The following is a 15,574-nucleotide window of genomic DNA, read 5'->3' on the forward strand; positions in this document are numbered from 1 at the left end:
ATACATTAATGTCTATCCATATAATCAAATATTGAGCAGTTGTTAAAAGGAAATGGCTCTCTGGGCAGGGCATCTCTGAAAGAAAGGCAGCAGCCTCAGTCAGGGGCTTATAGATAAATCTTCCATCTCCCTGGGACAGATCACCTGGGGGAAGGGGCAGTTGTGGGTGCAGCTTCAGCAGACTTAAATACTCCTGCCTGCTGGCTTTGAAGAGATCAGCGGATCTCCTAGCACAGCACTTGAGCTCTGCTAAGGGACAGACTGCCTCAAGTGGGTCCTGACTGCCATGCCTCCTGACAGGGAGATACCTCCCAGCAGGGGTCGACAGACATCTCATACAAAAGAGCTCTGGCCGGCATCTGGCAGATGCCCCTTTGGGATGAAGCTTCCAGAGGAAGGAAAAGACAGCAATCTCTGCTGTTCTGCAGCCTCTGCTGGTGATACGCAGGCAAACAGGGTCTGGAGTAAACCTCTAGCAGATCTACAGCAGAGGGGCCTGACTATTCGAAGGAAAACTAACAAACAGAAAGGAATAGCATTAACATCAACAAAAAGGATGTCCACACAGAAACCCCATCCGAAGGTCACCAACATCAAGGACAAAAGGTAGATAAATCCATGAAGATGAGGAAAAATCAGTGCAAAAAGTCTGAAAATTCTGAAAACCAGAACACCTATTTGCCTCCAAAGGATCACAACTCCTCACCAGCAAGGGAACAAAACTGGACAGAGAATGAGTTTGATGAATTGACAGAAGTAGGCTTCAGAAGGTGGATAATAGCTAACTCCTCTGAGCTAAAGGAGCATGTTCTAACCCAATGCAAGGAAGCTAAGAACCTTTAAAAAAGGTTAGATGAATTGCTAACTAGAACAACCAGTTTAGAGGAGGACATAAGTGACCTATGGAGCTGAAAAAGACAGCACAAGAACATTGTGAAGCATACACAAATTTCAATAGCCAAATCAATTAAGGGGAAGAAAGGATATCAGAGATTAAAGATCAACGTAATGAAGTAAAGAGTGAAGACAACATTAGAGAAAAAAGAAAGAAAAGGAACAAACAAAGCCTCCAAGAAACATGGAACTATGTGAAAAGACCAAACCTATGTTTGATTGGTGTACCTGAAAGTGACAGGGAGAATGGAACAAAGTTGGAAAACACTCTTCAGGATATTATCCAGGAGAACTTCACCAACCTAGCAAGACAGGCCAACATTCAAAACCAAGAAATACAGAGAACACCACAAAGATACTCCTCAAGAAGAGCAACCGCAAGACGTATAATCATCAGATTCACCAAGATATAAATGAGTGTAAAAATGTTAAGGGCAGCCAGAGGGAAAGGTCAGGTTACCTACAAAGGGAAGCCCATCAGACTAACCGCAGATCTCTCTGCAGAAACTGTACAAGCCAGAAGAGTGGGGGCCAATATTCAACATTCTTAAAGAAAAGAATTTTTAACCCAGAATTTCATATGCAGCCAAACTAAGCTCTATAAGTGAAGGAGAAAAAAATCCTTTACAAACAAATGCTGAGAGATTTTGTCCCCACTCCTGAAGGAAGCACTAAATATGGAAAGGAAAAACCAATACCAGCCACTGCAAAAACATACCAAATTATAAAGGCCATTGACACTATGAAGAAACCGCATCAACTAATGGGCAAAATAACCAGCTAGCATCATAATAACAGGATCAAATTCACATATAACATTATTAACCTTAAATGTAAATGAGGATAGTAATTCTTTAACCAATAAATAAATAAAATGTTTTCTGTATTTTCCAATTGTAATAAAGGATATATATTACTACTGACCAGAAAATGTCATATTTAAAAAGATAAACATGGTATTCCATAAAAAAAACATAAATTATCCAAAAAAAGGAAATGATCTGCATGTAGAGACATGGGAAGAGGCTTATAATATGTGTGAAATAAAGGAATTTTATTAATGTGTGTAAATTATAAAACAGTCTCGTAGGATCCAAATATATGTGTTTATATATCATTAATTTAGTGTGAACATTTATTGATTTTAAAAACATAAGAGACCCTAAATAATAACGGTGGTTATTTCTGAGTCCTATGCTGAATTTTTGCTCTCAGATCCCTCTCCTACCTCTCTCTGCCCTATTCTGCACTACAAGGGACTACATTTCTCCCTGTCCCTTTGTCTCTTCCTTCATGGTAAGTTCAGGTAATTGAAGATAATGTTGGAAGTTTAGAGGGTAGAAGATGAAGAGAAGCTAAGTTTTTTCTACTCACTCACTGCTTTGGGCTTTGTCTCCATCAGCAGATCAGTTCCCTTGCTCCACCTCTCTCTAGCCAGTCTTTTCTTTCATGGGTCCATTTGTCACTAGGCTGACCTATGATAGTTCCAGCTTCCACCATCTGCTCTTGGTCTTCAATAATGCTGCCCTTCCCCTTGTTCCTTCAGCCTCAGTGTGGCAGCAGTTTCTGCTTTTACTAATGTCCAGATTGCCTTATGCCTCTTCTTTGGATACTCAGTGTGTCAATCACCCTTGTAAGTCTCTGAATTAGTCTGTTCTCACACTGCTAATAGAGGCATACCCAAGACTGGGTAATTAATAAAGGAAAGAGGTTTTAAGGACTTACAGTTCCACATGGCTGGGGAGGACTCACAATCAGTGCAGACAGCGAATGAGGAGCAAAGTCACATCTTACATGGCAAGAGAGCTTGTGCAGGGGATGTCCCATTTATAAAGCCATCAGATCTCATGAGACTTATTCACTATGATGAGAACAGTATGGGGGAAATCACCCCCATGATTCAGGGACCCTGCCTTTGACACATGGAGATTAGGTGAGCTTTGGATGGGGACACAGCCAAACCATCTGCATGAAATTTCTGCTTTTTAAAATCCCTATAATGTATTTGTCAATTAAAAATATACTAATTAATTATAAAATAAATAAAACACATACAGTGGTTTCTCTTTTTTAACAGGACACAGGTGACTGGGTAATGAGGAGAGGAAAAACTTTCAATATTGTGTGTTTAACAAAATGACACTTATACTGGTGGTAAGGTGAAGGGGTTGATTTTTAAAATTTTCTACCACCAAGCATAAATATGAGGAAACTACATTTTTACAAAGTCTTTACACAATAATAAAAGAATTACATTTCAACCATGAACATTATGCGACAAATTACTGTAGTTCCTGATCCTTTGCCATCTAAAATGAACTTTCCGTAACATTCATTATTATTGTTTCTTAGTGTAATTTCAGTTCACACTAGAAAAGAAATCAAATGTTACTTTCTGGCTCTGTTTAGATCTCTGGCAACACATTTTCACATGGCATGTTGTTCTGTTTTCCAATTTGGTTGATTTGCTGGCTTTTCAGGAAAAACCTACCTAGCTACCCTTAGAGTGGCACACTGCATTAGCCAAGATTGAAATGATAAATAATGTCCAATGTGGAAAAAGGTATGAGAATGCATGGACTTAAGTACCTGAATTTGGTATCTTGCAAGAATGTCTTTTGTTATTGCAACACTATAGATTCTTAGAGAGCAAGAATTATTTCTTGTTTTCTTTTGTATAGTATACTATCTAGGACAAAACAAGGTTTTCTTATAGATAGTGTCTGGGTATTCCCTGTGTTTACTAAGATCCCATTCTACCCTTGATTTAGGTTTTAAATAAACACCTTCAAAATTAAAATGGATTGGAATGGGAATACACTGTCCATCACATCTTGAAACATTGATATATCACTATATTCTCAGGCCCAGCTTACATTCAACCTGTTCCATAAAATACTGCTGATTATCTTGGCCAAAACTGATCTTTCTCTTCTGCCTGAATTAATTTTATGGAAATTACCATAATCTACTTTAAATAATTTATATACATGTTATCTTCCTTGCTGAATTATAGGACATTCCTGCCACTCAATAGACACATAAATTGGGTCTAATGTATTATGAGACCTCCCAATCCTAACCATACTATTTGCAAATACAATTTATTAGGTAGATGGAAGAATGAATGAATGACCAAGAGAGTCTTAGATTAGTCCAAAGAAAATGAGCCCCTCTTGAAGGGTAAAAGTTCACTAATACTTAATTTAATCCTATATAACAATTTTTAATTAGTAAAATATTTTACCATTTTACATTTAGCACGTTTTTCAAAATTGCATGAATTTTCACATCTTTGTAATGCTGTTAACTCTTTGAAAATATTTTTAGTGTCATTATGAAAATGTCACAAAGTGAAAATTGTTATTGCCTCCCACACCTATAATTTCTAAACTTGGTTAAAATTACAATAACAGGATTTTCACTGAATGTGGATTATAGTCTGCAACAGTTAAAACATCATTTTTATCATAAAATAAGTTTCATACCTAGAGTTGAATGTTTTATAAGAATTCCTCTATAGTATTATAAAAATTGTGATAGTTTAAACTCATTTATGCCTGAAGTAGCAATTTTTTGAGTTTTTGCAATCAGACCTTGAGCATGACCGTGAGCAGTAGGATATAAACTCCCACATGCTTAGCGTTCCAATAATGGAACACTAGGCATAAAGGGGTTTTAATATGTTGTTTGTCCCTGTAAAACTTTTTATCTGATCGACCATAAATCAACATGGGTCATTAGCCAGAAATGAGGAGTATATCATGGACATCACTTACCTAATTCTAGTCTAATATTTTACAAGGTTTCTGATGCTATTGTTATGGGCAAGATGAAGGAATATAGGCTGGATGAAAATACAGTTAAGTTGGATATATAGTGGTTAAACAATCAGACCTAAAAGGTATTAATTCTTGAATTGTTCAAAATGAAGAGGGATTTCTAGTGGTTTGTCTAGTCAACACTCTTTTATTAATGTACTTGATGAATACATGGACAGAACATATATTGATTTGCAGATTACCTAAAATCCAATATATTTAAAGACAGAAATAGATTATAAAATATCTTGACAGTGCTTAAAACACAATCATTAATGAAGATAAAATTTTAACTACATGGGGAGAAATACATCTTGATATTTGGGACAAGGAGTTGACATTGTTTCAACTTCAATGTAAAGCAATATAGAAGAGCCTCAGGAAGAACTATATCCAAATTCCTATTTATCCATACACTGCTGTTTTTGTGAACTTGTGAATTTAGGTAAGTGCTTAACTTCATAAGTAGCACCTATACGATGAGGAAAAAGTTCCTGCTTAATAGGGTTTTCAGAATAGAATAAGTAGTGTACATTGCATGTAGTAAGCAATTGTTGATGGTACTGTAATTATTGCTGTGATATAAAAAATAATTTAAACACAACCACAAGTATTGAGAGTCAAGTTCGAGAGAAGTGATATATGGTACGCTGAACACATGTAGAGAATCATGCCCCACTCTAAACACCATATTTCAAAAGGAATCCTGGAGACCATCCAGAGAAATCCATTTATATAAAGAACTTTTGAGGAAAGTGGATATTTTTGTCATAAGAAAAAAACCTAAAGAGACATGATAGCTGTCTCCAAATATTTTACAATACTGTGTTGTGAAGGAAGTAATATTTTTAGTCAGTGTTACTCCAGGAGGCAGAAGAAAGACCAGTAGCTGCAGGTTTTAAGAAAGTAAGTTTTGTGATGATCCGAGGACCCTCTCAACAATGACTCCTCTTTACCAATGGAGCAGGCTGCTTCCACTAGCACCCGTGCTCCCCATCTATAAAATATCAGAGAAATTATAAATCAAATTCACTATATACCTGGGATGATATCTTTAGAGATGTGTTATACCACTTAAAACCTCTCGTTAAACCCTATAAGTCATGTATTATTATTCTTACCCCATTTGTCAGATGACACACTGTGTTTGAATTGCCCCAAATCACACTGATAATAAATGTCAGGTTCATATTTCTTAGAGTCCGAAATGTGTGCTTATTTCAGTAAATAAATTTGACTTAAGGATTCATAAACTAGGTGTGAGTTTGTACAAAAAGACAGCTATAGTGTCTTAAAGATAATGCTTAATTATCAATATGGTTCCGTTTTCAGGCCGCTTCCAGTTTGATTCCATTCTAGTCTGCAGCAGTTTTCCCTTTATGTATACTATATGCCAGTCAAATAACATTTATTATTTCCTTTGATTTGTACAGTATCACTGTGAAGCAAGAGGCCAGATATATTCTGTGGTTTATGTATAGGGGAATCAAAATCGTGAGAAGCTAAATGATTTAACTAAGGTCACAGAGCTAGATGATGACAAAGACAGAGACAGAAACCAAAATTTCTTCTAAGTGTACATATTGTGTTTTCCACTATAGCAGGTATCCTCAAATGAATAAAAGATTTCCATAATGAACTAAGATGTGTGGGTACAGATGATTGTGTCAAAAAACTATGACGCAACCAACACCCTCACCTCAAATTATTTTTGCCAATAAAGTCTTCATATGCAGTATATTTGACAAAATTCCAAGTTTATACAGCTGGGATATAATTTTTCAATTAAATAGAAAGCTATATAAATGTGTCTTTAAATTTTATTAGATGACACAGTATATCTTAATAGCATATTCAGTACTTTACATCTCTTATAATCAGGCAGTACTTTCTAATTTATGACCCAAATTCCCGCTGCTCCAGTTTCTACCATGTTCCCTCATGTCCTGCCCTCTATGGGAAAAGAAACAAACAAAAAAGCTTCTTGTACATTTCCTTTCATCTATATAATCATCATTAAATTATTGAAAGTAGACCTCACTATGCTAAATTTTGCTTTTCATATTCTGATATTGTCACCTATTCTGCTTAGATCTCTCTTTATAACAAAAATACCTTTATTTACTTCATTATTTCGTTACCTGAAAGACAAGGTCATTTGAATAAACATTTTAATTACTTATGTACCTTCTTCTCTCAAGAATGTCACCAATTAATTATCATGTTGAAATAACGTTAGCTTCCCTGTTTGATTGTAAATATTTGAGTAATAAGTAGAGAATTTAGTAAGACCATTTATTATAACTAAAAACTACAGAGTCCACCTTCACTTCCTGTAGTCTCAACTCCAGATGCCTAAAGTAAACGTTTAAGAACTATATTTTAATTATTATGACTATGTAACAGATTACCCCAAAGCATGCTGGGGTAAAATCATTTATTATGCTTAGGGTTTCTATAGTTCAAAAATTTGAATAGGGTACAAGATGGAGAGCTTGTGTCTGCTCTACAATGTGGAGCTGGAAGATCCAAAATTTGGAGGCTGATATCATTTGAAGGCTCACTTACCCAAAGGTTTAGTGTTTGATGCTGTTGGCTGGGAGCCTCGGTTCTTCTTTATATTAGCTCTCCATGTGGTCTCTCCACATGGGATAGATTGGGCTGCCTCAGAGCACAGAGTATGGGATCCAAGGAAAAACATCCCTGCAGTGAAAGAGAGCCAGGGTAAGCTGCAATATTTTCTGACCCAGCCTTAGAAGTTACAGATTGCTTTTACCCTACTCTGTTAACTGAGGCACTCCCAAGCCTCTGGCCTGATTCAAGGACAGGGAATTTCTACTGTTTTACTTATTTGTGGGAAGAATGTTAGTCACACAGTAAGAGGAACAAAGGGAAAATATGTATATATAGGTGCAGCCATATTTGGAAAATTTCGTCTGCCACAGTGAACCCTCTGGATGCAGATTTCATATTCCTCCCACATGTAATACACATTCACATCTAGTCAAAAACATCCAGTTATTGTAACTAAAAGTAAGTTGTTTGCCACTTACACACCCAATACACAGTGGTTGAACAACCATAGGATGATCAAATCACTATAGACCTCTCAGTTCAAAAATGGGGGATACTGGAGGCACACAGGAGTCACTAGTCTATAGCAACTCTGAAATCCAGCCAGGCACCTGTTGCTAGTTCTTTGATTGTGGCTCGGTTTTACTGTCTGGGAATGGTTCTTGGCTCCATTGTCTGAGTCATCCTTTTTTTAATATTAAAAAATAGCTCATGTTTGCAGCTTTGTAGTTTTTACATCTTGTTTTCTACCCTTAGTTATTAGGGACTAAATGGCAGCCTTTCATTTTGTAATCTCTCTGTCTTTTTCAGTACACAATGATATAATTCTTTTAAAATCATTGTGGAGTTCTTATGAATAAATTTATGATCTACTCCAAGAAAATCCACACCCATAAATCTCTACAGGATAAGCTCTTCTCTACTTTGAATAGAAATAATGCCTTAAAGGATTCTTAGACTCTGAATTGTATTATTTATCAGAGAGACTGAATAATATCACTTTTACTGAAGGTTTCACTGGCAGCCTCCCTCAGAGCCATCACATTTCTGTTAAGGCTTTTCCAAATGTCTGTCTGTCTCTTTGTCTCAAATCCAATGCTATATTTTAGGATTTTGTTATGGCAGCATCCCACCTAAAGGTAAGAAGCACTTTGTAGTGATTTAATGGTACAATACAAATAACTCCAAAAGTTAGTGGTATAAAACTACCATTTATTATGCTCATGAATTCTGCAGGTCAATAATTTGGTTAGATATTCCATGGACATTTCTTCTCAACTTTTTCACGTGTTTGCAGTTAGGTATTTGCTGGAGCTGCAGTCACCAGAAAGCTCAACTAAAATTGGAAGGTCCACTTATAAGATATCTCACTTACATTCCTGGCAATTTGGCACTAGCTATTGGGGAAAGTTTTTCTCTTCACGGATCTGCTTGGGTGTTATTATAGCGTGTCACCTTATTTTCCCTAGAGCCAGGGATCCAAAAGGCCAAACCAGAAGCTGCAATGACTTTTATTAACTAGCAATGAAACTAGCATTATCACTTTGTCCATATTCTATTAGTCATACGTAACCCGCTCTGATTCAGTATAGGAGGGGGATACACAAAGGCCTGAATACCAGAAGTATGGATTATTAGGGATCCTCTTGGGGATTGACTACCACAAATTAAAAGTGACAAATAAATATTAAATGTGATCCTCTATACCTTCAAACATAGACATATCTTTGGATTATCTGTGTCAGTTGTTGTGTTCTCTCTCCCTACCTCATTTCCTCTGAGCCCCGTTTACTGAATCATAAACTTATCCTGTTTTCTTGTTGTCTCAAATCTACTCAAACATCTGGTCTGACAACTAATATTAATATGCATCCAGAACTGGGAAGCATTGTTCTAAACCAGTGCTTCTAAAATGCAAATCACTCAAGTATCTTGTTAAATTGTCAATTCTGATTGACTAGATTTGGGACAAGACCAGGATTTTCATTTCTAAAAAGTACCCAGTTGATGCTAGTGTTGCTTTTCACAGATCACATTTTTGTGTTGTGAGGCTCTCGATCAATGGTTGTATACCTTTGCTGCATGTTGAAATCATTTAGGGAGTTTTTAAAAATACTGATGTCTGGAGTCCTGTCTCCAGAGATCCTAATTTAATTGTTCTGTGTAACTTGGGCATCAAGATTTCTTAAATCTCCCCAAAGGATTGTACTATAGAAGTAGGCTTGAAAATCACTACTGCAGACTAAAATTAGATCAGAAATTTGAGAATAAGCAGAAGAGTTCTGGTTAATAAGAGTCCCCAGAAACCAGGAGCTGATTGTTACAGGGTGTGTCCTAAAATAGTGAAAACTTCTGCCCAGGAAGACTCAGGTCTTCAAAAATGAGCTCTGTTCATGTCCCCAGGGGAATAGTAGGGCTGAGTCATTGGAATATACTAGCTGTTCCTCTAGTTAGCATCCTCTCATGATTTGCCTGGCCAGCATCCTGTGCCTTGTTAGAGGGCCTCATGACTTCTTTCATTTTAAGGTTTTGCTTGGTTCCTCTTTATTCACTCTGAATGGAAACACCCTCCCTACCCCCAAAATAAGGTCTCAGTACATCTAAAACCAAGATAAGTCAATAGTAGTTAAAACACCTTCTGCAACAGAAATGGTCAAACTTTAAAAACACAAAATTCCTTGTCTTAATCTGTCTGTGCTGCTATAATAAAATACCTTAGACTAGGTAATTTATAAAGAACACAAATTTATTTCTCACTCTTCTGGAGGCTGGGAAGTCTAAGATCAAGTTCCTGGCAGGTTCAGTGTCTGGTGAAAAGCTCTATCTCTCCTTTCATGACAGCACCTTGTTGCTGCCTCCTCCAAAGAGATGAACACTGAATCCTCACATGGAAGAAGACTGGAAGAGCAAAAGGGACCTAAGCTAATTCCCTCCAGCCCTTTCAGAAGGCACTAATCCATTCATGAAGGTAGAGTCATCATGACTTAATCACTTCCTCAAAAGGTTTCACCTCTTAATACTACTACAATGCACAATAGGGATAAAGCTTCAAGAATATTGGAGGGGACACCTTCATTCAAATCATAGCACTTGGTATGTACCTGAATCATGACAAGCTAATAGTTTTATATGTATTAGCTCATTTATTCCTAACCAAAATAGTGTAAGGTTTGAGTTATCCTATTTTATTGGTCAGAAAATGGAAATTCAGGTAGGTTTAGTAACAGGACAAAATCACATGGCTCTAGAGGGATAAAATCTGTATTTCTATTTGATTTCAGAGTCTGGTTTTTTAAACTGTACATTAGAATGGCTTTCTAATATTTAAGTAAATATTTGTTTGGTAGTTGTAAGTAGACATAGACATATTTTACATCCTACGTGAAAACTATGCAAACTTCACTGATAGAATGCCATGTTGATTCATAGGAAATAGTTTAAGATAATATCCCATATTCTATGTAGGAAGTTGTTTAAGATATTGATATTTGTAAATGATGTATTAGTCCATTTTCACAATGCTGATAAAGACTGGGCAATTTACAAAAGAGGTTTATTGGACCTAAAGTTCCACATGGCCGGGGAGACCTCATAATTATGGCAGAAAGCAAAGAAGAGCAAGTCACATCTTATGTGAGTGGCAAAAGGCAAAGACAGAGCTTGTGCAGAGAAACTGCTGTTTTTAAAAGAATCAGATCTCATGAGACACATTCATTATCATGAGAACAGCACGAGAAAGACCCACCTCCATGATTCAATCATCTCCTACCAGGTGACCCCACAATATGTGGGAATTATGGGAACTACAAGATGAGATTTGGGTGAGGACACAGAGCCAAACCATATCAAATGAGGGTCAAGCATTGAATAAAAGGTTCAAGCAGCAGGGAGAATGTAAAGCATGTAAAGGAAATGATTTGCATTTGTTATGTCTTGAATTTGAGGTTCTGACTCAATGCAGTTGAAGAAATGTACCAGCCAATAGCACACTTAGAACCAGATCTCAGATGTAAACTATATGGGAGTTGTTGGCTTATATATCATGGTTGAAAATAAAATATGGATGACTATATGGGAGAATCTACCTGGCCTGAATGACAAAGTGATCCTCAGATAGATCTTGTTTGTAAACAAGATCTTCCAAACTTAAAGGCTAGCCAGAGAAAAAGAAATCAGAAAAATGACAACATTTTCTTTATTACAGCATAAAACAGAACCAGGATGTGGTGACATAGAAACAGACAGAGCACGTGTGCTAAAAAATGTAGTGAGCTACTGTGCTAATCCTGCACTATCTCCAATAAGGGATGGAGAGAGTTTGTCTTTTGAGAAGTAGGTTGCAATGAAAATGTGGGATATTCAAATATTATAAGCACCCAAAAAAGTTATATCTGGGCTCCTTGCAATGTGTCTCCCCAGATTTGAGTTAAACTTCAAAATAATAGGAGCCATCTGTGAAAACACACAGCCAACATCACACTGAATAGACAAAAGCTGGAAGAATTCCTTTTGAACACTGGAACAAGACAAGGATGCCCTCTGTCACCATTCCTATTCAATATAGTACTGGAAGTCCTAGCCAGAGCAATCAGAGAAGTGAAAGAAAAGAAAGGCATCCAAATAGGGACAGAGGGAGTCAAATCATCTCTGTTTGCAGGCACTATGATTCTATACCTATAAAACCCCACAGTTTCCCCAAATCTCCTAGATCTGATAAACAACTTCAGAAAAGTTTCAGGATATAAAATCAATGTAAAAAAGTCAGTAGCTCTAATCCCAGCACTTTGGGAGGCTGAGGCGGGAGGATCACAAGGTCAGAAGTATGAGACCAGCCTGGCCAAGATGGTGAAACCCCGTCTCTACTAAAAACACAAAAAATTAGCTGGGCATGATGGCATGCACCTGTAGTCCCAGCTACTCAGGAGGCTGAGGCAGAAGAATCACCTGAACCCAGGAGGCAGAGGTTGCAGTGAGCTGAGATAGCACCACTGCACTCCAGCCTGGGTGACAGAGTGAGACTCTGTCTTAAAAAAAAAAATCAGTAGCATTCCTATACACCAACAACATCCAAGCTAATAGCCAAATCAAGAATGCAATCGCATTTACAATAGCCACAAAAAGAATAAAATCGCTATGAGTACGGCTGACCAGGGAGATGAAAGATCTCTACAGTCAGAATTATAAAACACTGCTCAGAGAAATCAGAGATGACAGAAACTAATGGAAATTCATTCTATGCTCACGGATAGGAAGAATCAATATTGTAAAATGACCATACTGCCCAAAGCAAATTACAGATTCAGTGCTATTCCTTTCAAGCTACTAATGACATTCTTAACAGAATTAGGGAAAAAACTATCTATCTTAAAAATTAGATGGAACCTAAAAAGAGCCCAAATAGCAAAGGCAATCCTAAGCAAAAGAAGAAGAGGAAGAGGAAGAGGGAGAAGAAGGAAGAGAAGGAGGAGGAGGAGGAGGAAGAGGAGGAGGAGGAGGAGAAGGAGTGGGGGAGGGGGAAGACCACCACCTGGAACTGGGTACATTACATTACCCACCTTCAAACTATGCTGCAAGCCTACAGTAACCAAAACAGCATGGTACTAGTACAAAAACAGACACATTGACCAATGGAACATAATAGAAAGCCCAGAAATAATGCTGCACATCTATGCCCACCAGATCTTTTACAAAGTTGACAAAAACAAGCAATGGGGAAAGGACTCCCTATTTAATAAATGGTGCTAGGATACTTGGCTAGCCATATACAGAAGACTGAAACTGGACCACTTCCTTATACCATATACAAAAATCAACTCAAGATGTATTAGAAGATTAAGTATAAACCCGAAACTTTAAAAACCCTGGAAGACCACCTAGACAATATCATTCTGGACATATGCCCTGGTAAAGGCTTCGTGACAAAGACTCCAAAAGCAATTGCAACAAAAACAAAAGGTGACAGGCAGGGCCAAATTAGACTACATAGCTCCTGTACAGCAAGAGAAACTATCAACAGAGGAAACAGACAACCTCCAGAACATGAGAACGTATTTGTGAGCTATGCATCTGACAAAAGACTAATATCCAGAACCTATAAGGAACTTAAGAATCCAAAAACAAACAACCTTATTTTAAAAGTGGACATAAAGGACATGAACAGTTTTCAAAAGAAGACATATATGCAGCCAACAAGCATATGAAAAAATGCTCAAATCACTAATCATTGAAGAAGTGGAAGTCAAAAACATGAGATACCATCTCTTCAGATGAGTCAGAATGGCTACTATTAAAAAGTCAAAAAATAACAGATACTGGTGAGGTTGTGGAGAAAAAAGAATGCTTAGACACTGCTGGTGGAAATATAAATTCGTTCAGCCATTGTGGAAAGCAGCAATGGCAACTTTTCAAAGAATTTAAAACAAAATTATCATTTGACCCAGTATCCCATTATTGAGTATATACACAAAGGACTATAAATCATTCTATCATAAATACACATGCACGCGTATGCTCACTGTAGCATTATTCACAATAGTAAAGATGTGAAATCAACCTAAGTGCCCATCAATGGTAGATTAGATAAAGAAAATGTGGTACATGTACACCATTGAATACTATACAGCCATAAAAAATAATGATATCATGTCCTTTGCAGCAACATGGATGGAGCTGAAAGTCATTATTTCAAGCGAATTAATGGAGGAACAGAAAAACAAATACCACATGTTCTCGCATGTATGTGGGAGTTAAATGTTGAGTACATTTGGACCCAAGGAAAAGAACAACAGACACCAGTGCCTACTTGAGGTTGAAGGATGGGAGGAGAGAGAGGATCAAAAAACTGCCTATCTGGTACTATGCTTATTACCTGGGTGACAAAATAATCTGTACACCAAACTCCTATGATACACAATTTATCTGTATAACAAACCTGCACATATACACCTCAACTTGAAATAAAAGTTAAGAAATAAAAGAAAAAAAATTAGATCGTTAATGTCCATATTAAAGATCAGGAAAGAGAGAAGTGGAGCACGTGACACACATTCATATATCTAGAACACAGCAAAATGTGACTATGAACTCACATCTGTTGATTCTAAGGCACTTGCTCTTTTTTTGTGGGTACTTTTTATTGAGATAAAGTTCATATAACCTAAAATACACCATTTTAACTATTTACTTTTTCTCTATTATTTTTAGTTGACAGATAAAATTGTATGTATTGTGTACAATATGATGCTTTGAAGTATGTATACACTGCAGAGTGACTTAGTCTAGCTAATTAAAATATGCATTACCTCACACAGTTATTTTTGTGGTGAGAACCCTTTACAGCCACTCTCTTAGCATTCTTCAATAATACATATATATTAAAAAATATAGTTAGAATATAGTTAAATATAGTCTAAAATATAGTTAGAATACAATCTTGTTAACTATAGTCATCATGTTGTACAATAGATCTCATGAATTTATTCCTCCTATCTAACTGAAATTTGTATCCTTTGACCAAAGTCTCCTCAACCCCCACCCTCCAGTCACCCCAGCCTTTGGTAACTACCATTCTACTCTCTACCTCTATGAGATCAACATTTTTACATTTCACAAGAGTGAAATCATGTGGTATTTGTCTTTCTGTGCCTGGCTTATTTCACTTAACATAATGACCTCCAGGTTCATCCATGTTGTCACAAATGATAGAACTTCCTTCTTTTTTTAAGGATAAATAATATTCCACTGCGTATATATTTATATATTATATTTTTTATTCGTTCATCTGTCAATGGATATTCAGATTGATTCCATATCTTGGAAGAGTATCCATACAGTTTTCTATAATGGCTATACTAATTTACATCCCATCAACAGTGTTTAAGGGTTCTTGTCTCCCCACCTCCTCCCCAACCCTTGTTATATTTTGTCCTTTTGATAATAGCTATTATAATTGAGGTTTGATGATATCTTTTTGTAGTTTTGGTTTGTATTTTCCTGATGATACAAAATGTTGAGCATGGGCCAGTGCAGTGGCTCACGCCTGTAATCCCAGCACTTTGGGAGGCCGAGGTGGGCAGATCATGAGGACAGGAGTTCAAGACCAGCCTGGCCGATACAGTGAAACCCCATCTCTACTAAAAATATATAAATTAGCCGGGTGTGATGGTGCAAGCCTGTAGTCCCAGCTGCTAGGGAGGCTGAGGCAGGAGAATCACTTGAACCCAGGAGGCAGAGGTTGCAGTGAGCTGAGATCGTGCCACTGCACTCCAGCGTGGACAATAGACCAA

This window comes from Cebus imitator, unplaced genomic scaffold (assembly GCF_001604975.1).
Source record: "Cebus imitator isolate Cc_AM_T3 unplaced genomic scaffold, Cebus_imitator-1.0 Scaffold282, whole genome shotgun sequence".
NCBI lineage: Eukaryota > Metazoa > Chordata > Mammalia > Primates > Cebidae > Cebus > Cebus imitator.